The 22,918-nt window shown below is 39.7% G+C and overlaps 1 pseudogene; it reads right to left on the reverse strand.

The window, feature by feature from the left end:
- Positions 1 to 90: 90 nt before the first annotated feature.
- LOC115306978 lies at positions 91 to 870 on the reverse strand (annotated as a pseudogene).
- Between the last annotated feature and the right edge of the window lie 22,048 nt (positions 871 to 22,918).

Genomic DNA, 22,918 nt, shown 5'->3' on the forward strand with positions numbered 1-22,918 from the left:
GTTGAGACTTAATTTGCATACAGATCAGTGAATTCATTTTATTTTATTTTATTTTATTTTATTTTTTGATGTCTGATCTTATTTGCTTCTCTTACAACAATCTCATTTTTGACTAGACTCAGACTTTGAGGTAGAAGCTCTCAGCGAAGATAGCTTCCATCTCTTTGCAATCTGTTCTTGGCGTTTTTCTTTGGCCTCCTTCATTCTTTTGGCCAAAAACTTAGCATATTCTGCAGCCACTTCCTTGTTTTTCTTTGTGCGCTGCTGCTTCAAAGCAATGCGCCGACGTTTGTGTTGGAGGACGCGTGGAGTAACAAGGCGCTGAATCTTGGGTGCTTTGGTTCAAGGTTTTTTACCTTCTTTGTTTAGGGGCTTTCTCACAACATACTGGCGGACATCATCTTCCTTTCAGAGGTTGAAAAGCTTGCGTATTATGCTAGCTCTTTTGGGCCCCAGGCGACAAGGCACAGTAGTATCAGTGAGTCCAGGAATATCCTTCTCCCCTTTTTTGACGATGACCAAGTTGAGAACACTGAGATTGGCATCCACAATGCAACCCCGGACAGATTTGCGCTTTCTTTCTCCAGTCCTCCGTGGACGGGAGCAGGAATGCCCCTTACTCAGCAGCAGGTGGACACGGCCATGGGTCAAGACACCCTGCTTCATGGGGAAGCCTTGTTTGTCATTGCCACCACTGATTCGAACAACATAACCCTTCCATTCTTCCCCTAAGGCATCAGCAGCGACTTCTGTGGCCATTCGCTTTTCATAAAAGGTACGAAGTTTGAGTTCATCGTCCACTTCAATGAGTTTCTGGCAGCCAGTAGCTGGGAAAGAGATGTTCAGCTTCATCTTGATGTCGCCTACCGCCTCCAGTGAATTCATTTTAAGCTACACTTCAATGACTTTTCTTTGGCTCCCAAAATATCTTTATTATTATTATTTTCTCAATCATGATTCAATCAAAGATAGTACATTACATTGGATTATATGCCTGTAACCTTCTTTAATCTACAATAATAACCTCATGCTTCTTCAAATGACATTATAAGATATTTTCCAGTAAAGCCACCAAGGCATTCATATTTCTTTTGTAAAGGTTTTTCATTACAGATTCAACTTCTTTAAGTCAAATCATCAGACTTTTCATTTCCTCTTCTGGACACTTTATCCTTTTTGTCATCTTGGTCCTTTGAATCTGTCAAAAGCTCTTCTTCTCCTCTTTTCCAGCCAGCTTTATCTTTCTGGAATGGACAGTCACCTCTAGGAGAAAGTGACCCATATTCCAGGAGCACATTTTCTGGGTTTATTTAGCCTATCCCCCACCCACCTGCCTCCATTAACCTCAGTTTTTTTCTCTATCTTAAGAGTCTCTTATCATTTGTTTCCCCCTTCTCTGTTTTTTCCTTTTCCCATATGTTTATTTGTTTTGTTTCCTAACCTTCACATATGAGTGAAATTGTATGGTATTTGTCTTTCTCTGATTCACTTATTTTGCATAGCATAGTACCCTCTACTTCCATCCACATGATTGCAAATGGGAAAATTTTATTCTTTTTGGTGGCTGGGTAATATTCCTATATATATTTCTCACATCTTTATACATTCATCTGTTGATGGGCACTTGAGATCTTTCCATAGTTTGGGTATTATATTGAAAATACTGCTATAAATATCAGGTGCATGTACCCCTTTGAATCTGTAGTTTTGTTTCCTTTTGGTAAATACCTAGTAGTTCAATTGTTGGATTGTAGGGTAGTTCTATTTTTAACTTTTTGAGGAACCTCCGTTTTGTTCTCCAGAGTAGCTGCATTAGTTTGCATTCCCATCAACAGTGTAAAGAGAGTCCTCGCCTTTCTCCACATCCTTGCTAACATCTGTTGCTTCCCGTGTTGTTAATTTTAGCCATTATGATACGTGTGAGGTGGTATCACATTGCGGTTTGGATTTGAATTTGCCTGATAAGTGATGTTGAGCATCTTTTCTTGTGTCTGTTGGCCATCTGGATGTGTTCTTTGGTAAAATGTCAGTTTATGTCTTCTGCCAATTTCTTAACTGGGTTATTTGGTTTTGGGGTCTTGAGTTTGATTTTTTGTAGATTTTTAGGTAATAACCCTTTATCAGCTATGTAATTTACAAATATGCTCTCCTATTTCATAGGCTGCTTTTTAGTTTTGTTGATTGTTTCCTTTGCTTTTTATCTTGAAGAGATGAAAGTCCCAGAAGTTGATGTTTGCTTTTGTTTCCCTTGCCTTTGGTGACATGTCTAGTATAAAGTTGCTCTGGCCAAGGTCAGAGAGGTTGACACCTGTGTTCTCCTCTAAGATTTTGATGATTTCCTGTTTCACATTTAGGTCTTTTGTCCATTTTGAATTTTTGTGTATGGAATAAGAAAGTGGAGTTGAAGATTAGTTGGTCATAAAATTTTGGGTCCATTTTTGGGTTTTCTGTTCTGTTCCATTGATCTATGTGTCTGTGCTTGTGCTAGTACCATACTGTCTTGGTGACTACAGCTTTGTAACATAATTTGAAGTCCAGAATCATGATGCCTCCTGCTTTACTTTGCTTTTTCAGGATTTCTTTGACTATTTGGTGTCTTTTATTGTTCCATACAAATTTTAGGATTATTTGTTTAGGTCTCTGAAAAATTCTGGTGGTATTTTGATAGGGATTGCATTAGATGTGTAGATTGCTTTGGGTAGAATAGATATTTAATGTTTGTCCTTCCAATGCATGAGCATGGAAGGCTTTTCCATTTCTTGGTGTCCTCTTCAATTTTTCTTTAAGTGTTCCATAGTGTTCAGAGTACACATCTTTCACCTCTTTGGTTAGGTTTATTCCTAGGTATTTTATGGGTTTTGGTGCAATTGTAAATGGTATTGATTCCTTGATTTCTTTTTCTGCTGCTTCATTGTTGGTATATAGAAATACAACAGATTTCTATACATTGATTTTATATCCTACAACTTTGTTGAATTCATGTATTACTTCTAGCAATCTTACGGTGGAGTCTTTGGGTTTCATAGAGTATTATGTCTGCAAATAGTGGAAATTTGACTTCTTTCTTGCAGATTTAGATGCCTTTTATTTCTTTCTTTTTGCTGACTGCTGAGGCTAAGACTTCCAGTACTATGTTAAACAGTAATGGTGAGAGTGCACATCTCTGTCTTGTTCCTGACTGTAGAGGAAAGGCTCTCAGTTTTTCCCTATTGAGGATGATATTAGCTGTGAGTCTTTCATATCCGGCTTTTATGATGTTGATATATATTCCACCTATACCTACTTTGTTGAGGCTTTTTATCAAGATTGAAAGCTGTATTTTGTCAAATGTTTTTTCTGTATCTATTGACAGAATCATATGGTTCTCTTTTTTTAATTAACTGTACACAGGGAGGGGGCATGGGGGCAGAGAGAGAGAGAGAGAGAGAGAGAGAGAGAGAGAGAGAGAGAGAGAGGAAGGGAGGGAGGAAGAAAGAGAATCTCTAGAAGGCTTCACGCTCAATGCGGAACTCAATGCAGGTGTCAATTCCATGACCCTGGGATCATGATCTGTGCTGAAATCATGAGTAAGACACTTACCTGACTTAAAAAAAAAAAAAAGACACTCAACTGACTGAGCCACCCATGTGCTCCAGGACCATAAGGTTCTTATCCTTTCCTTTATTAATGTGGTATATATCATTGGTTGATTTGTATATGCAGGTTGTTTTTTGTTTTGGTAAATACAATATAGTACTATAAATATACTTTATTTTCCTTATGATTTTCTTAATATTTTATTTTCTTCGGCTTAATTTATTATAAGAATATAGCATATAATACATATAACACACAAAATATGTGTTAACCAATTATGTTATTGGTGACGGTTCTTGTCAACAGTAGGCTATTAGTAATTAAGTTTTGGAGGTATTAAAAGTTAAATGCAGATTTTTGACTGTGCAGTGAGTTGGTGACTCTAACCCTCCACTTTATTCAAAGACCAGCTGTATACTTATGTAACTATCTGCACAGTTAAGAGAGAATATTTCCATCAACCTCCAAATTTCCCTTATGCTGCTTCTCACACCTGGTCCAGGAGACCACTAGTCAACCTGGGTACTATAGATTAGTTGTGTCTTTTTAAAGAAAAATATATATGATGTAGTCTTTTGTGTTTAGTTTGTTTAGCTAACCACAGTGTTTTTTGATATTCATCCATTTTGTTGCTTCTATTAATCAACCATTCATTATTATTGCTGAATATTATTCCGTTGTGTTTCTGTACTTCCATGTATTTACCTACTCACCTCTTGTTCACCAGGAGGGTTGTTTCTAGCTTTGAGTTATTAGGAATAAAGCTGCTATTAGTATCCAAGTGTCAGGCTTTGTGTGAATATGTTCTCATGTCTCTTGGACAACTGACTGTTTCAGGGTCATATGGTAAGTGTGTATTTAATGACATAGGAAACTACCAACCTTTCCCCAAAATTGTTGCACTAATTTATATTGCCATCAGTTGTTCCACACAATTGTCAACACCCATTATTGTGAATTTTTAATTTTAGATATTCAAAGGATGTTTAGTGATACTTCATTATAGTTTTACTTCTTCTTTTTTTCTAATGACAAATGACTTAGAGCACTTTTTCATGTACTTACTGGTCATTCATATATCTTCCTTGGTAAAAAGTCTTCCTTACTTCTTAAAAATTAGGTTCTTACTAAGTTGATAGAGGTAGTTATGTATTCTGAATCCAACTTTTTTTTTTTTAACAGAGAATACTGTCTTCCATGTGTGGTTTAAGTTCTAATTTTCTTATGTCTTAGTATGAGCAGACATTTTCATTTTTGTGAATTTCCATTTTTAATTGTGTGTGTGTTCTAAGAAATATTTGCTTATTCCACTATTGCAAAATATTCTTTTCTATATTTATTCTAGAAACTGTATAGTTTTAGCTTTTAGGTTTAGGCCTGTAATCCACTTTACTTTGATGTATGTTCCCCATGCACTTGAGAAGATGTATATTTTGTTCCTCGGCAGAGTATTCTATAAGTATAAATTCAATCAAAGTGATTGATAATGTTGTTCATATTTTCTATATGTTTCTACTTTCTATAAAATTAATAATTTTCTACCTACATATCTATCAGTTCTCACAAGAGAAATGTTGAATACGCCCTATAATCATGAATTTATCTCTCTGCCCTTTGAGTCTGTCAATTTTTGCTTCATGGATATGAAACTCCATTATATATATAATATATGTGTATATATAGATGTATGCACATGTACATATATACACATGTATATGTACACATACACACACATACATACATATCCATCTATATATACACACACACATACACAATTAGAATAGTTGCGTCCTTATGACAAATAGGCCTTTTATCTTTATGAATTATCTCTCTTTATCTGTCCTGTAGTCTATTTATGTCCTTGTTCTGCAGTCTCCTATTTCTGATATTAATCTAACACCTCTTCCTTGGGATTTATGTTTGTATAGCATATGTTTTTCTATCTTTACACTATAAACCTCCAGTATTTATAGTTAAAGTGGTTTTCTTGGATAGAGGAAATAGCTATTTGCTCTTTTAATCTAGTCTGATAACCTCTGTTTTAATTAGGTTGTTTAGACAACTTATATTTAATGTGTTTATTGAGATGGCTGAGTTTAAACCAACCGTGTTATTATTTGTTATCCATTTGACCCATTTATTACTGATTTCTTGTCTTGTGTTTTCTTTTCCAACTAAGGATTTTTCTATATTTTTGGTTTATTAACTCTGTTTTTTATATTACTTTTTACTTAGTTTTGGTCTAGTGTTGACAACATTTTTCTAATGTATCACAGTCTACCTTCATTTCTATGGAGTGTAAGAGTCTTACATCAGTTTACTACCGTTGCCTCTTCTAACTTTTGTTTTATTATGGCCATATGTTCTATTTCTACATATGTCTTAATCACACAGTACATTGCTATAATTTCCACATGTCTTGTTGTTGAATCTTGTGATAGCTACTCCTTTCTGGAAAGAAGTGAAATCTTCGTGTCTTATGAATATTTAATGTTTACTTAGCTCTCCATTCCTCCTTATCCACAAGTAATGCTCTTATTTTTTTCCATCCTTCTAAATCTTGGCAAAAACACACATTTGTTGCTTATTTCATTTGTTCTCTGTGTAACACGTTTCACAGATTCCTTACTCTCTCTACTGGATACAGCTTACATGTTTTTCCATCACATTTGTTTTCTTCTCTTCAGTGATGCTATATGTTTTGTGCATAAGTTTTTCTCCTATGTATTAAGAATTGTGATGACAACTATGATAGGGTGATCACTTTATTCACAAATGTAAGCACGTGGCTTTGTTCTTAGATATAGGAAAGAAGATCTTTGAAATATTTTAGTTGATTAAATCCATGGTATGCTCATGGTACATTGATTTTTGGCTAGGTGTAAGTGGCAGGATTTTTTCCTATAAGGGTTATTCAGATTATTACAAAGGATACTTGTTAAAATTGTTCTGGGTTTATCACTTCTTTTTTTTCTGGTATAAGTGAATTTAAGAAAAAAAAAATTATCTGGCACCTGGGTGGCTCAATCAGTTAAGCATCTAACTCCTGATTTCAGCTCAGGTCATGATCTCACAGTTCATGGGACTGAACTTTGTGTTGAGCTCATGCTGAGTATGAAGCGTGCCTGGGATTCTCTTCCTCTCCCTCCCCCTCTCCTTTTCCTTCACTCACATTGTCTCTGTTTCTCTCAAAATCAATAAAGATGTGGGGATTTCTTTGAGAAGTTTAAAGAGGTTCTAAGTTTTTATTTCCTCAAGGTCCACTCTGTTGGGTTACCAAGCTCCTGCTATTCACATGAAGCAGACAAGGTAAAACAGCTCCTGGTGTTGCTTCCGCGAAGAGCCTTAACAAGGAAGGCCATGATAACTGGCTTAGCCCTCACCCTCTTATCGCATTTTTCCTTGGATTTGCTTTTGTTTTTGTTTTTTGAGTTTTATTTTTGATACAGCAGCCAAATGATAAGGGCCAAGATAAGGGTGTGAGTCTGGATGCTAAGAGGCCGTTGGTTAAGACTTATCTATGCTTATAAGGCACCAGCACATTTGTGCACCTCACTAGAGCTGGCTTTTTTTATAGGAGACGTTGACTTCAGTGCTTGTGGTAATAAAAATGTACATTGTCAGGCATGTCTACTTTGTGAATTTTTTTTTACAAACCAGTGCAGATGGTAATAGGTTGGTCAAAGTTTTAGCATTCCAAAAATCTCTTTTTCTTAGCTTTTTCTACCATGGAGTCAGGGGTAAATTTTGGTGTGCCATGACAGATTGCCGTTAGTATTGGCAAGATCACATACTTGAGAAGCAAAGTCCCTCATACAAGTTAAAACTCCAGCATTGGAGGCGGCTTCTGTGGTTAATAACACAAACTACAAATGTTTTAATTGCTGGGTAGAGTTTGTGAAATCCGGACTGATTGATATATTAATTCTGAACCCTTGGGTCAAAGTTCCCTGGGGAAAAGCAAGCTTGACTTTGGAGAACATTTTGATTCCTGATTCTTCTTAGTGGAAAAATGATGCTAGTTAAATATTTGGGGGAGGAAGACAAAAAAGGCTCACCTCACAATAGGTAGCCATTAAATCTGTAGGTTTCGGATTTTGAATTAATGGTGCCATGATTGGTGAGTCGTGCAGGATTTGCTAACCTGTAGTGCTCTGTTTCAGGTTATCTTCAGTTTCCTTTATATCAATGTGACTGATAACCCCCTGCCAACTTCTAGGACCAAAGAGGCAGTCAAAGAAAGAATAACTTTCTAATTCGTGCCCCTCCCCCCCCTTCTCCATTGGCTATCAAGTTAACTCTGGTTTATTTCCTAGATATTTCTGATTTCTGTAATTGACTATGGGAGTATAGGTAGAGAGAGAAGAACTATAACTGAGCAGCAGTGATCTGAGTGGTTCAACTATGTGATGTTCAAGGATTGCATTTCTGATCATTTTAGAACGTAGGCCAGTTCTTAGAGATAATGAGGCTGATCGGAAAACCGTTAAGAAGACTGAGGGCATTTATACCAGGCATGTTTATACTGCTCTGAGTACAGATTGACAGATTGTAAACCTAAAGTCAAAAATTAAAAGTGGTTCTGTGAGAAAAAGAAAAGGAAGGAGGAGAAAGATACTCAGACTGAACCCTTAGTATTTGCACAGTGCAAGAAGAAGTTATAATATTTTTTACAACCAACTAAAGGCATTAGGGAAACACTGGACTATTGGAAGAAAAGCTCAACCTTTCTGTTGTAGAAGAAGGAGGCTCATTAAAGTTGCGTTGTTAGGTCCCTGACTCACAGTCAGAACTGAAGAGTTAAGGAAAGGTGAATCTTTGAATGGGAGCATGTTATAAAGGTTAATCTGGTTCTCATGAAAGAGACTTGAGAGGGACAATGTGGAGCCTAGTGGGTTATAGTAACTTTTTTTTTTTTGAACAATATCTGGTAAAAACAGCGTAATCTGCTCACAAGAGATTGATACTGGATTCCTAAGTGGAATCCACTGTTAACTGAATCCTGAAGTAGTTGAAATGTAAGAGTAAAAGCAGAACTGGAAAAAGAGGAAACATTTAAAAATATCTGGAGTCGTTACTAAATACCAAGAAGGAAATTTGGGAAATAAATAGGAATCACTGGTATCCTCATTGCTAATTCTGACTTGAAGAGTAAACTAGTATATTTTGGATGCCAAATTCTGAAAGGTGGCAATGAAATTCTTTTTTCAGAAAAGTAAATGTCAAATTAGAGAGGCCCCATTTACCTCATGATAAGAGATTTATTTGACTTTACAGACTGGGACACTGTGAAAAACTAAGACTCAGTGCTAAACTGGCCAAAAAGAAAACCATAGTTTTTTCCTTGTATTTGACTCAATACTCTACTTTCACATCAGTTTTGGTCATTAGGCTGCATGACATCTACCACTCCTCCAACCCCTACCTCTGCCAACACTGCTCCGTAGTTCTAGCCTTCCCTGATGTTAGATGTTGGGAAGATGTTGCTGAGCAGTGTCTTTATCAAGGGGGCAGGCGTACCTGGTTCTGCTCAACTACTCCCAAATGTTCACTGGTTTTTGCTGTTTACATTAGCACCTCAAGGATTCCATGATTACCAGAAGATACTCCTGAGGTACAACAATTCTCAAAGTCCCTTTTTTAAGATTCTGACTACCGAGTGTCTAAGTTGTTAGGGAGAGAGATGTGTGAACAATACTGTAAACTGGAGCAGAGCTTAAACTGTGTTAACTTTGGTGAACATTATTATTTGAGCTGAAATTAAGATGTTTGCTTTATTACTCCCATGACATCATGAACTAAACAAAAATCACGAGTCCAAAGCCAGAGTGATTTCAGTCTTCACTGTGTTACTCCAGCAGTTTCCAGGAAGTCATGGCTATTTACTATGAGGACTTGTAGAACTGGTTAAAGCATTTCCAAAAGCATCATCAGAAAGTGTTACAATATGTGTTGTAACATATAATATATGCTATGGGAATACAATAGTCCAGAACCTGGTCTGCAACTCTGTAACCCTAGTATCTCGTGAATGTAAACTATTTGAATGAGGGCTCTGTGCTGATAGTGAAACAAAGAGAGTTGGGCTGAAACAGCAGGTTCTTCCCAGGGTTTACTGGAAAGGACTTGGGATGAATAGGGGTTTGCTGTGGTCTAGGTGTGAGTTAGATAGTCAGGGACATCTTGAATCCAGCAAAGCTGCTTGGACGGAAACAGCAACACACTGGGAAAAAAGTTTGAACATTTAAGTGTCAGGAGGGAATTGCAAGTGACCACCCAACCTGGTGTGTCTGCCTTAGGGGCATCTGGGTGGCTCGGTTGGTTAAGCATCCGACTTTGGTTCTGGTCATGATCTCATAATATGTGGGTTTGAGCCCTGCTTCAGGTTCCGTGCTGAGGGCCCAGAGCCTGGAGCCTGCTTTGGATTCTCTGTCTCCCTCCCTCTCTGCCCTCTACCTGCTCATTCTCTCTTCCTCCCTCCCTCTCTCCCTCTCTCTCTCAAAACTAAAATAAGCACTTAAACAAATTAAAAAAAGAGAGGGAGATATATCTGCCTTAGTAACAGGAATTTTAGGGAAGAAGTCACCAGTGATGAGCTACTCTGAGGAGCTTATCAAAGTGTCCTTCCGGAAAGAGAGCCCTAAATTTCTTGCCAGCTTAAAGTAGTACCATTACAGGTCAGCTACTTCCCATTCATTTCCCATACTTTACTCTTTCTCATCTTGTACCTAGTCCTCTACCCCCACCCCCATGCTCACCCCTCCCCACCCTCAGAAGTGAGAAGAAAATAGCTAGGGAAGAGGGAAAGAAGGAAAAAGGAGAGATGGGCAAGTGGAAGGGATGAAAAAGAACCCAGGTGTGCCCATCCCTCCACCACCTTTGCCAGAAGCTAGCCCAAGCCAGGGAAAGGGAGAGGTTTTGGTGGTAAATCAAAGGAATTTTGATTCATATTAGGGACTGAAACATTGAATTTTGTAATTAGTTGACAATTTCCAGTGTGTCTAGAAATGGAGAACTGGGTGTTACCTAAGAGTGAGCAAACAAGGCCCTGGACCTGCGGCAGATCAGGAATTATCCTCACGAAATACATTTTGAAGTGTGACAAGCAGGCAAAATGAAGTTGTGTTTTGAATACATAGCAGTCCTGCATGGTCAGCATACCACAAATGGTACGGAGGAGAAAACTGAGGGGCTGCGGTGTTAGGGATGCGAAGGAGGACCTAGTGAGGAATGAAGGAGTTAGAGGCTGTGCTTTTGTTTGCTGGGGCCCCTTGGGGTTGCTTTTGTCCTCCTGTCCCTCCCTTTTGACGAGTGTGACCTGTCATGCATAGAAGGCCTCACTGTCCTGGGAAAGCCTGAGGGAGAATTCTCTCATCCTGGGTACCAGTATTGCTCCTGAACAGGTAAATATCCAGGCCAACATTCGGAGTAGCTTCTGGTAAAGGGAGTCATGAGTTTTTTTAGTGTGTGTGTTAAGCCAGAGAGACAAGAGAAAGGACAAGGTCCAGTCGAGTTCACTGGAATCCATTCCTTGGGGCCTGAAAAGAAAACTTTTGATTTGTTAAAACAGGGTTCATGACTCTAGAATGTTCCTTCTCCTGAAGGGTGTGGCCTTAGATAATTGAATGGAAATACGAAGTGCTGCATTATGTTGGTCCCTGATTTATCTTTATTTCAGAAATGACTTGACAATATTTTTAGACTGATTTGTCTATTAGAAAGACTGGAATGCTTACTCCTGTGCTTATTTGCTTTTTCTTCAATTTTTGCATCACATATCTTTTTATTTAGAATAGTGTCACACCTATCAGACAAAACATAGATTCGTCCCCCAGAGCAGTTCAGGAAAGTATCTGATCACGAAAAGGTCAAATTTTACATGTGCCAACAGCATACTTCCCTCTCCTTTCTTTGCTTGTTGACAGAAGATCTCATTAATTTAGCTGCTTTTTGTTCACACGTAAGTCAAGTTTATATCATTTCTGTGTTTCAGGTTGCCTTTTATTCTAAACATTGTTCATTCTTTGTCCCAGCAATGGACTCAGTGGGATATCACTTTTCATTCTTAATTTTCTCAAAGTAGAAATAAGGTCAAACTTGTTTTAAGCTTTGAATGGATTTTGGAAAAAAGCAGTATCTAGGGGTGAAATCCAATGACCTTGTTTTAATGATGTGAATTACAGTCATCTGTCATCTGTATGCTAGGTAATCTTAAACCACCAATCTCTGCATTCTTCTGTTAAGCCTGCCTTTGAAAGGTCTTTTCCACAATGCTGGGAACATTATAGTGCAGTGTATACTGTGGGGGTAAGTTGGGTAAAGACATAGACTTTGGGGGGAGGCAGATGTCATTTTGAACTTGATTCTCCTTTTAAGATGGAAATAATAACCTTTGAGTTTGTTTGTGTAGGGAAGGAAAAATTCTCCTTCGACCCTTAAAGGTGTTCCAGCTGGACTAAGAAATTTACATGAGAGGAATGAACAGAAGGAAAAAAACAAAGTTTTATGTGGGCAAGGAGGCCGGAGACCTCAGGAAATGACCAAGGCAGACGGTTTTTATGCTAAACAAAGAGACAATAAATCTGTGACAAGTTGACAAGACAAAACCTAACTTTGAGCACTTTCATCAGTAAGTATTGGTAAACAGAATTTGGGCTGGGGTTGTTAATACAGATCTTTTGGCCCTGGATTTCCGATGTCTGGTGATAAGAATGTACCTCCTCCTCCAGGGAGGGTACCATTCACATGGGAGATTTATTTCCTGTTCTCAGGGGGACAGAGGAGGATCTGAGTGTCCTTGTTGCTCAGGTTGTGTCCTTGTAACTTGTAATTAAAATAATCAATATGTGAAAATGGTGCATTAAAAAAAATTTTTTTTAAGGTTTATTTTTTTGTTGAGAGAGGAGAGCACTAGTGGGGGAGGGGCAGAGAGAGAGGGAGACACAGAATCCGAAGCAGGCTCCAGGCCCTGAGCTGTTAGCACAGAGCCTGATGCAGGGCTTGAACTCGTGAACTATGAGAGATCATGACCTGAGCTGAAGTCTGAGGCTTACCCAACTGAGCCACCCAGGTGCCCTGAAAGTGGCCCATTTTGAGACAGACTGTCTTTGCCCCCTACGTTATGATTAACAACCTTAGGCGAATACAGTTAAGTGCCTACTCCATAAGTAATACCCTGTCCATGTTAATTTTATTAGCAATAAAAATGATGTTTTTAAGGTCTTTTCTATGTTTTAATTGAATTAAATTTCTTAGGATTTCAGAAATTTGTAGGTAGCCAACTAATGCCAAGAGTAGTAAGCTTTATTATAATTATGACATGAATCCAAAAATTAACGAGTTATTTCAAATTTCCTATAGAAGAAAGATTAAAGGAAGTGGCCATTGTTAGGTTTTTGACTTCAGCGATATGTTGGCAGCGCCATCTGCTGATGGGGAATATGTTGCAGGCAGGAAATGGAATTTTGTCTCCTTTCTGTATTTCTTTTTTTTCCAGCAAGGGAAGCCAACCTTTCATTTCTTCCCTTGGGAAATGTAATTTTATTGAAGAGCTTGGTGATACAGAATATTCTCTTCAAGTATCTGTCACTGTCTTTTTTTTTTTTTAATTTTTTTTGTTTTATTTATTTTTGATACTGAGAGAGACAGAGCATGAGAGGCGGAGGGTCAGAGAGAGGAGGAGACACAGAACTGGAAGCAGGCTCCAGGCTCTGAGCTAGCTGTCAGCACAGAGCCCGATGCGGGGCTCGAACCCACGAACGTGAGATCTGACCTGAGCCGAAGCCCGAGGCTTAACCAACTGAGCCACCCAGGCACCCCTCTGTCACTGTCTTTAAGGAAATGATTCCCTAAAGATGTTACCTTCTTTCCCTTTACCTTCTTAATCCATTTGGTGATTGACTCTTATCAAGGGAGTAAAGAGAAGCAGATTTGGCACCTAGAAATAAGCCTTGTTGATGTAGGGATTTTTTTAGGCTACTTAAGAAACTGCAGACTGGGAGAAGCTTGAAAACTAGGCATTACCTAGGTTTTTGTAAGTGACATTTACATCTATAAGAGAAATCTCTGTCTGTGAGGGTGTCTGCCTCTCTGTACTAGGAAGACCAGGAAGACTGACTCCTAATCTCTCGGAACTCTCCTCTCTTATCGAACTACACCCTGCACAACAACCTTATTCCGGTTTACTGTGCTTTTCCTCCATAACTGGCCTCCCCACCCCTTTCTTTTGTCTTTAGCAGAAGACAGGGGGTATACATGGTATTGAACTTCTGTTTTTCTCATATTAATCTGTCTTTAGTTGTAGGGGCTGGGGGGGGGCGGCTCTCAGCCCAAAACCTAGGGGATACAGGGAAAATTATTTTTCCTTCTCTTACTGGATCAGCTTTTTTTTTTTTTTAAACAGGATATGATCTATTGAAATAAAACATTTGCATGAACGTGAATTTCACGTAGCTTTTCTTGCTCACTTAGAGGCTTGCCCAGGATCAGATGAATGTGGACAGATGCTAGGGATTGGCATTTTACTCCTTTTTATAAAATGAGCTCTATGTTCACAACCAAGTAGGCTGACTACAGAAGCCAGTGTGAAAAGCCCCCAAGTCCGCCTGCGGAATCGTGCAGAGATGTCTGTGTTCTATACCCTAGAGCGGCCCCTTGCGAGCGGAACACTTGGAGCAAGAGCATGATTTGGAATGTCTTCTAGCATAACCATAAGTTGAAATCTATAGATCCATATCTATAAACTATGGCGCATGAATGAACATACCACACGAAATACCTTTCTCATTTGTTTATTGGAGTAAAATTTGTAGCTGGGGTGTAGGGGTGCCAAAGCACCTGGTTCTGGGGGTCCAAAACCAAGTTCAGGCACTTACCCCTGACACCATCTATAGGCAGACAGCGCAGTGGTGGTGACACCAGAAAGATAGTTCAGACCGATTCCTCTTGGACGCTCCAGGGGAGACTTTTGTTTTTGGGCTCTTCCTGCCTCTAGAGGCTGCACGATCATTGGCTTGTGGCTACATCAACCTCTGCTTCCATTTTCCCTTTACCTGACTTTTCTGTATTCCTCTTCCAAGGACCGTTGGGATAGCAGCATACTCACGTGGCTAACCCAAGACAATCTCCTTTTCACAAAATCCTGACTGAATAATATCACCAGAGTCCTATTGCCCTGTGAGGTAACATACACAGGTTTTGGGAGTTAGGTGGATGTCTTTTGGGGGAGTTACATTCTGTCCATCATGGAGTCATATTGAAGAAAACCTCAACAGTTTAGACCAAGGGGGTTTGGTCTTTAAAACATTAAGTGGAACAATTCAGAAGAGTAATACAATTCTAAGTTTCTAGTGTTTCTCTGAGTGATTTTATTTGCCACGCTGTGGTGTTCAAACAGTGTTGTTGCCTTTAATGTTAACATTTTGGAAATGAGCCATGAAAGGTCAGACACAAAGTATTGCTTGGCACAGTTAATGAAGTGGATTACTTACAGGAATTAAGCAGTTCTAAAAATGTAATTAGGCTGCCCCAGGGGTTCTTTATAGTTTGTGGATTCATTAATAATTAACAAATCATCCTGCAGGAGGCACAGAGTCTTACTGTAGATCCAAATACAAACAGAAGAGCTTCTTATCTTTCTGAAAGAGCTAAGTAGGCTAGGGTCTCAGAAGTTACCTTCCCAGGGGCAACTGGCTGGTTCAGTGGTAAAGCCTCTGACTCTTCATCCAGGAATTGTGAGTTCAAGCCCCATGTGGGTATGGAGCTTACTTAAAAAAAAAAAAAATGTTACCTTCCCACTGAGTTTCTCAAGGAGATTGTCATTTTGTTTTTGTTTTTCTATCAGATCGGTGAAGCCTCAAGCCATGAAAAGATGGGGTCAAATTATCCAAGTAGTACAAAAATCTAACAACTAGTTAGACCTTTTCTAGAGCCAACATGTCTTGGAGAAATGGACTGGAGTATTACCTATACAAAGTAGATTAAAACATTTCTTTGTTTTGTTTGTTTAAAGTATTTGCAAAGGGAGTAGGCAGGATATGTGTTTTATTTGAAATAGCTTATGAGTTGAAAATGTGTCTTTTGTGAAGATTTATTTTTTGTTTGTGTTTATATATCACCTCACCTCTCCTCCCCAGAACTATAGGACTTCAAGTCCAATGTAAATGTCTTTTTTTTTTTTTTAGCACAGTCATACACATCCTTTTCTTTCATATGGCTCACATTTGTCCTCTGCACACTTTGACCTGCCTAACCTCAAATGTGTGCAGGCAGAACATTGCTTTTTTTTTCTGTTCCGGGAGGCACAGCAGTTGGGACTTTGGTTTGGTCTGTAAATCCCTGTCTATTGCAAGCAAAGGGGAACTGGCGTCCTTGGCCCGCCAGTAATCTGAGTCTGACTTGTACAATCAGCATTTTTTCCTCCTATTTCAGTTAAGATCCATTTCTCCAAGCAATGCAACTCACCCTCTAAGACACCCTCAACCCCTCCTTTACTTGACCCCAACCCTATCTTGGCCAGTTTTTCACAAAATACAGTATCCCAAAGGTCTATCCCCAAGACTTCCCAAAGAAATCTTTCAATACTTATCTATCTGCTATCCCTTCCTAGGTCTCATAGATCATTAGAATATATGTTCAAGGTGTGGGAGTTCCTCAACTCTTAAAGATTATGGGTGATAAATGTGGGTTCTGATAGACCCCATCTAGGAGTGGGAGTTCCATTTGAATCCCACTGCTATTCCTCATTCCAGTACAGTTTATAATTGGCAATATTAGGGAAGTTGCTGCAATTCCTACTGGAAATAGGCCTAGAAGGATGCCTCCAGTGATGACTTTCTGGACGACTATACAAAAGCTTCACTCCTACCATAGTTTGGGACCCAATCTTGAAGTGTCAGAAATTTGACATCATTCATGGAGCTGAACTTGAGGAGACCCATAAACAAAGCTCATGAAAGATGTATAGGCAAAACAAGAATGCCTGTGTGTGACTTTACCATGGAAAGAAAATAGTTCCCAATAAGGCAGGTTAAGGGAAAGGCCTTTAGAATCAGACTAGTGATGCATTTGAGCACGTTAACAATTGGTTAGGCCTAAATTTAGTCAATGGGGATAAGTATAGTACCTTGATGACAAGGTCATGTGCAGAATGATCGTAAGAATCCTTGCCAAGGATGTGGCGGACATAAATGGGGTCACTGCTACCATGGTCATCGTTCACACCGTTTTACAGTCGAAGACACTGAGGTTGAAAGGGCTGGTTAACTCCCAGGTGGCCGACCCCAGCTGGAGCCGGTTTGCTGACCCTTTTTCTGAAAGAGTTACGCAGCCTTGGGCCTCGGCATTGAGCTTCAGGCAGAGAGTCTTTTCTCTGTCCAGACTGCTTATCATTATCTTACTTTGCCTTATGCAAAAAGGCTAACTTGCAAACCTGACTAGTCATCAGACTAGAACACATGGTTCTGAAATTTCCATCTCTTCTGAGTCCTTTTGCTACTAAATATAAAAGGTTCCAGAAAGTTGCCTTTTTATAGACCAACTGTTTTCCTCAAGTCAGTATTTGTGGAAAACAAAAAACAAAAAAACTGTAAGGAGCAGTTGAAGTCTAAATTCACTGATAGGGTTTCACATCTCCCTCCTTGCCCCTGTTTTATTTTCTCCTAACGCACTGCCCCTCATGGACAATTTTTCTTGAAGGTATGACTTTTGTGCATTTTAAGCCTGTTTGTGCTTTCTACTGGTTGTGTACAAATAAAAGCTGCGATGTAGATAATCTTTCCTGAGCACACTTCTTTGGAAAAATTTCATCTAATTATATCCTGTGCTTCTTCGGGGTCTCTACTCACTTCAGCCTTGACTCTCCTAGTAGGTGACCGCTGGAATATACAAGGTGGCCGTAGAAAATAGTAGGAAGGAGACTGTTCACATTCTCAACGCTGCCTTCCGTTCTCAGCTCCAGCTCTGCCTGATCTGGAGCAAATCCTTTCCCCTCCCCCTTTAATGCCAGTTGTTGTTTTTTAACTTGTTAAATATGAATGCTGTCTGCTCTATCCATCTTGCGGTATTCCTGAGAGAAATAATGAAACACGACAGTGTTTTGAAAAGGCTAAGGTCATTGCAAATTATTTCGGAGTGAAGCAAGCCTGGCATGGTCCTAGACCACAGCTCGCAGCCGCTGCTAAATCATCTCTTTTCTTCTGAGAGAATTGCGGTCTTCTGACCGCTAAGTGGGGGGAGGCAACACTCTTGTGAGGCTCAAATGAAGGGGTCAAAAAGATCTGAAAGCATTCCTTCAACTACAAAATACCGCATGAAGGCCAAGGTGGCATCAGAGAATTGTGCCGCTTCCTTGCTCTGTGTCCTCTGGCAAGTCAGGCACCTTCAGGCCTCTTGTTTGTTACTGGTGCCTGCTGGAACTTTGAATCATCATTGGTTTAAAATTGGTTAATACTCCTGTAGGTGTGTGTTTCTTAGCAATATTTCAGACTCGCAAATACTCTGCAGATGTGTTATCATGTGTGTTCTTCAGCCATAATGACGTTTGTTTTTTGTCTTTTGTGTTTTTTTGTTGATACTTGTTTTTAATTGCTTCATGGAATCTTTTCTTTTTTAAGTTTATTTACTTATTTTGAGAGAGAGAGAGAAAGAGGGAGAGAGAGAAAGTGTGTGTGTGTGTGTATGTGTGAGCAGGGGAGGGACAGAGAGAGAGAGAGAGAGAGAGAGAATCCCAAATAGGCTCTGTACCACCAGCAAAAAGCCCAACGAGGGGCTTGAACTCATGAACTGTGAGATAACCACCTGAGCCTAAAACAGATGCAGAAGTGACTGAGCCACCCAGGCGCCCCAGTTGCTTCATGAAATCTTAATCTTCCATTTCTTACTTACAGGAACAATTTCCAGACAACTCTCTTTGACCATAAGATGTAAAAGGGCAAAAATATTGAATAAATCAAAATTTGTTTTAACTTTGTTGGTGAAAATGGAAGTGAGGTAGGAATGAATGCGGTGGGTAGGGCTGAGGGTAAGGTGCTAGGAGGCCTTCTGTAAGGCACGGTTCTTGGTTCTTTTTACCTACCACCTGGGGGCATGCCCTTCCTCCTCTCTATACCAGACCCTTTATTTATTATTATTATTTTTTTACTGTTTTTATTTATTTTTGAGAGAGAGAGAGAGAGAGACAGCATGAGCACGGGAGGGTCAGAGAGAAAGGGAGATACAGAATCCGAAGCAGGCTCCAGGCTCTGAGCTAGCTGTCAGCACAGAGCCCGATGCGGGGCTCGAACCCACGAACTGTGAGATCATGACCTGAGCTAAAGCTGGACGCTCAACTGACTGAGCCACCCAGGCGCCTTTTACACAACACACTTTATATCCCTTTGCATGAAGGGATGGGGCTATCATATTGCCCTTTGGGTCTCATCTTCTTTGGGGCAGAGGCCACACTTGGTAGTGCTTCCAAACCTAGGTTCTGTAATAGTTTAAAAAAAATCAGGCAAGGTGTCAGTGTGAAAAATCTTGAGATTTTATGTTCATGCATATATAGGATGGGAAATATTATAATATGAAACTGAGAATATAGCCATTTATCTCCTTCTTGTTCCTCAGTTGAAGTTGATCAGTGACTATGGGTCATGCCCCAGGAGCAGATAGGAAGAGGTTTCTACAGCTGTGTGTGTGTGTGTGTGTGTGTGTGTGTGCGCGCGCATGTGTGTGTGGATAGGAGGGGCAGCCCACATCAGTAGAGGGAGGAACACTACAAAATTTAGGGCTCATTTCTAGTCTCCTTCTAGCATTGTAACTATTAGTGAGGATGTAGTGAGTGCATCACACACTGCTCTTAGTGCTATGTTTGAAACCTCAAATTGCAGCAGTGATTAAAAACATTAATTTTTTTAATTTTAGAGATTGTGTGAGAGAGAGAGAGAGAGAGAGAGTGTGTGTGTGTGTGTGTGTGTGTGTGTGTGTGTGTGTGTGACAGAGAGAGAGAGAGAGAGAGAGAGAGAGAGAGGAAGGAGATCTCAAGCAGGCTCCACACTGAGCAGGGAGACTGACAAGCAGCCCAATCCTACTACCCTGGATGATGACTTGTGCAAAGCCAAGAGTTGAACACTCAACTGTCCGAGCCACTCAGGTGCCCCTAGCAATTTCTATTCTTAGGTTAAATTCGGAGGAAGTCTAAACAATGGATGTTCTGAGTAATTGATTTCATTTCTTAGAAAGTGTGCTTAAAAGTCAACACCATCTCTGTAAACAGCAGTTAGGTCTTTGCGTGGAACTTTGCAGTCACGTGACATCTTGGCAGACTTGTAGGATCTGCACAGGCCACTTGGTGGTGCTCCTGACAGGGTCACTGTCTCTTCAAAAAACCACGAAAACCACATCTTCACATCTGTGACATTTTAGTTCTGCTTTGGTGAACAGAAAGTGGTTCAGTTCCAAATTTGATCCTGAATTCAAAATCACAGGGTGCTATAAAACATTGAGCATTCTTGTGAAAACGGATTGAGGTAGAGTACATTTGTACATTTCTAGAACATTCTATTGTCAATAACCTCTTCTCATGGAATGGGAAGTTTAATGTGTGGATGAAAGGCATTACAGCACGTCATGCCCAGTAAACCATAACCCGCATTCTACCCACTGTCTATAGTTAGAGAAATGGTCAAGAAATTAAAGAATGAAGTTCATAGGAACAAGGAACATATTCCCTTCCTCATGCAGTAGATTTAGGACTCAGAAATCCCAAGGAACATAGGCAGAATGTCTCTGTTGTATGATGTCTGCTTAAAAAAACAAAATGAGCACAACCAAGGCAGTTTTTCTAAAACAGTTTTGATTTATTTGTAAGTAAATTCTGGACACCAATATTCATAAATTATGTTTGCATCTGGACATTCCCATCGAGGCCATTTGCCTGTGCCTTACTTTATTTTATGTTGTGTAAAGAAAATGTGAGTCTTTCTTTTTTTTTTAATTTAAAAAAATATCTTTTATTTATTTTTGAGAGACAGAGAAAGAGTACGAACAGGGAAGGGTCAGAGAGAGAGGGAGACACAGAATCTGAAGCAGGCTCCAGGCTCCGAGCTAGCTGTCAGCACAGAGCCCAACATGGGGCTTGAACCCACGAACCGTGAGATCATGACCTGAGCCGAAGCTGGACGCTTAACCAACTGAGCCACCCAGGCACCCCGAAAATGTGAGTCTTAAGACACCTCTCCAATGCAATTTCTATCAAATATCCATGAAACCTGAATTCCTTCCTCATATAGAAGCAAAGTGATATTGTTTAAAAGCAAAACCAGATAATACCCTGAGTAAATGGTTTCCCACTGATGTGTAATAAAAATCAAACTACCTATTAGGCCACCAGGACACGGCTTCTGCCTGTTTCTCCACGTCATTTCTCAGGATGCTTCTCTGTATTCTTTGGGCCCCAGATTCACTGGTTTTCCTCAAGTGCCCCCAGTTTGCCCAGCTCCTTCTGAGTGCGGGGCCTGGGTACACACTCTTCTCTATTCCTGGCGTCGCCCGGCTCTACTTCTTCCTTTAGGTGACTCATCTTCACCTTCAGTGTTAGGGGGCATGTCTCCTTCAAGACTTTCCTTTTTGACTTTATCTTAAGTGGTTTCAGTGTTACTTTCAGACTTATATTTATTTCTTTTCAACATTTATCCACTTACCAAAGCATGCCATTACAGTTGTTGGCATTTGGTTCCTTTTAAAAGGGATTTGATCTCTACCTGAGTTCAAATTGTGTGTCTTCACATTATGAATGGTGGACCTTGACCAAGCATGTGGCTTCTCTAGCAGCTCAGTTTCCTCATGTATGAAGTGAGTATAACATTTATCTCATAGGGTTGTCATGAAAAATAAACACATTACTACATGCAAAATGTGTAGGACACTACGGGGAAGGTAACGGAGGGCTTGGTTTTCTGTCAGGCGTGATTAGTGCTATCGTAATCACCACCTCTGGGCGGCGGAACATTCTTCCCTGGATGACTGTGTCTTTGCTCTTTTCCTTCCTTCAGAGATGATTTCCCTGACAACCCCACATAAGCTCATGCCAGAAGCCCCTCCCAGAACTCCATTTCCTGTCCCTTTGCCCTGCTTTATTTATCTCCAGAGCATTTTAAAACTTTTTATGTATTTACCTTTTTTAAAAAATATTTTTTAATGTTTATTTACTTTTGAGAGAGACAGAGACAGTGAGTGGAGGAGGGAAAGAGAGCTGGCTCGGAAGCAGGCTCCGGGCTCGGAGCTGTCAGCACAGAGCCCAGTGCAGGGCTCGAACCCACAGATCAAGAGATCATGATGTGAGCTGAAATCGGAAGCTTAACTGACTGAGCTACCGAGGTGCCCCTGTATTTACCTTTTTATTGATGATATCTGTTTGTCACTCTAATTTCAGTTCTATGAAAGCAAGGAGTTCATTCTGCTCATTACTATATTTCAAGGGCCTGCGGAGGGAGAGAGTAGGTTCTCAGTGAAGATCTGGTGTATGAGGGAACGAGCAACCATCACTGTCATCCTCTGTCTTTGTCTCTGAAACGAAAACACGGATTGCATTTGCCTTGCTTCTGTGTATGTACCTGGTAGGAATCAGTTCCTAGCAAAAAAGTCTGTAAATATTTGTTAAAGGAAAGAGTTTTAAAATGTGGAAATAATATTTTGAGACTTTGCTAAAATCACAGATACATGAAATCTTACATTAAATGCATCAGTGATTATCACCCTTTCATTTATTAGTGGTACTGGTGATGTTTTGTGGTTAAATTAGTAGCAATTAAAAAAAAATCCCATCACCTAACTGTTCTTTTCTTACATATCCTTTCAGTCACATTTAAAGACACAGAGAGAGATTTCTCTTTTTTGTTTTTTTTTACACACTTAGGATGAGAGGAAGGCATTATGCTTGCAGTACTTACCATATGATCACTCATATGAGATTAACCGTGAACTTGGTGCTACATAATACCTATGTCCTTACTTAAACCTCTCAACTGGATTCAATCTTAAGTTCAGTTACTGGATATACACTGAACATCGATCATTTTTGTCTTAATTTTAAAGCTGTTTTTATAAGTAAAATACAGTGTTCTCCATTAGTATTTAAGGGCTACTGCTAACACCAATGACACCCTTTTCCCCCTCTGTGTCCTACATAAAGGCTGATGGTTAAGAAATAGGTAGCACATTCTTGGCTTCCTAATCTCTATGTCCCTTGGTGGGATGTCAGAACCCTGTCCAAAAAGAGTTAAATATGTAAAGCATTACACTGAAGAGGCTTAAGAATTGGCAAGGGGGCACTTGGGTAGCTCAGTTGGTTAAGCATCCAACTTTG

This window comes from Suricata suricatta, chromosome 2 (assembly GCF_006229205.1).
Source record: "Suricata suricatta isolate VVHF042 chromosome 2, meerkat_22Aug2017_6uvM2_HiC, whole genome shotgun sequence".
Lineage (NCBI taxonomy): Eukaryota > Metazoa > Chordata > Mammalia > Carnivora > Herpestidae > Suricata > Suricata suricatta.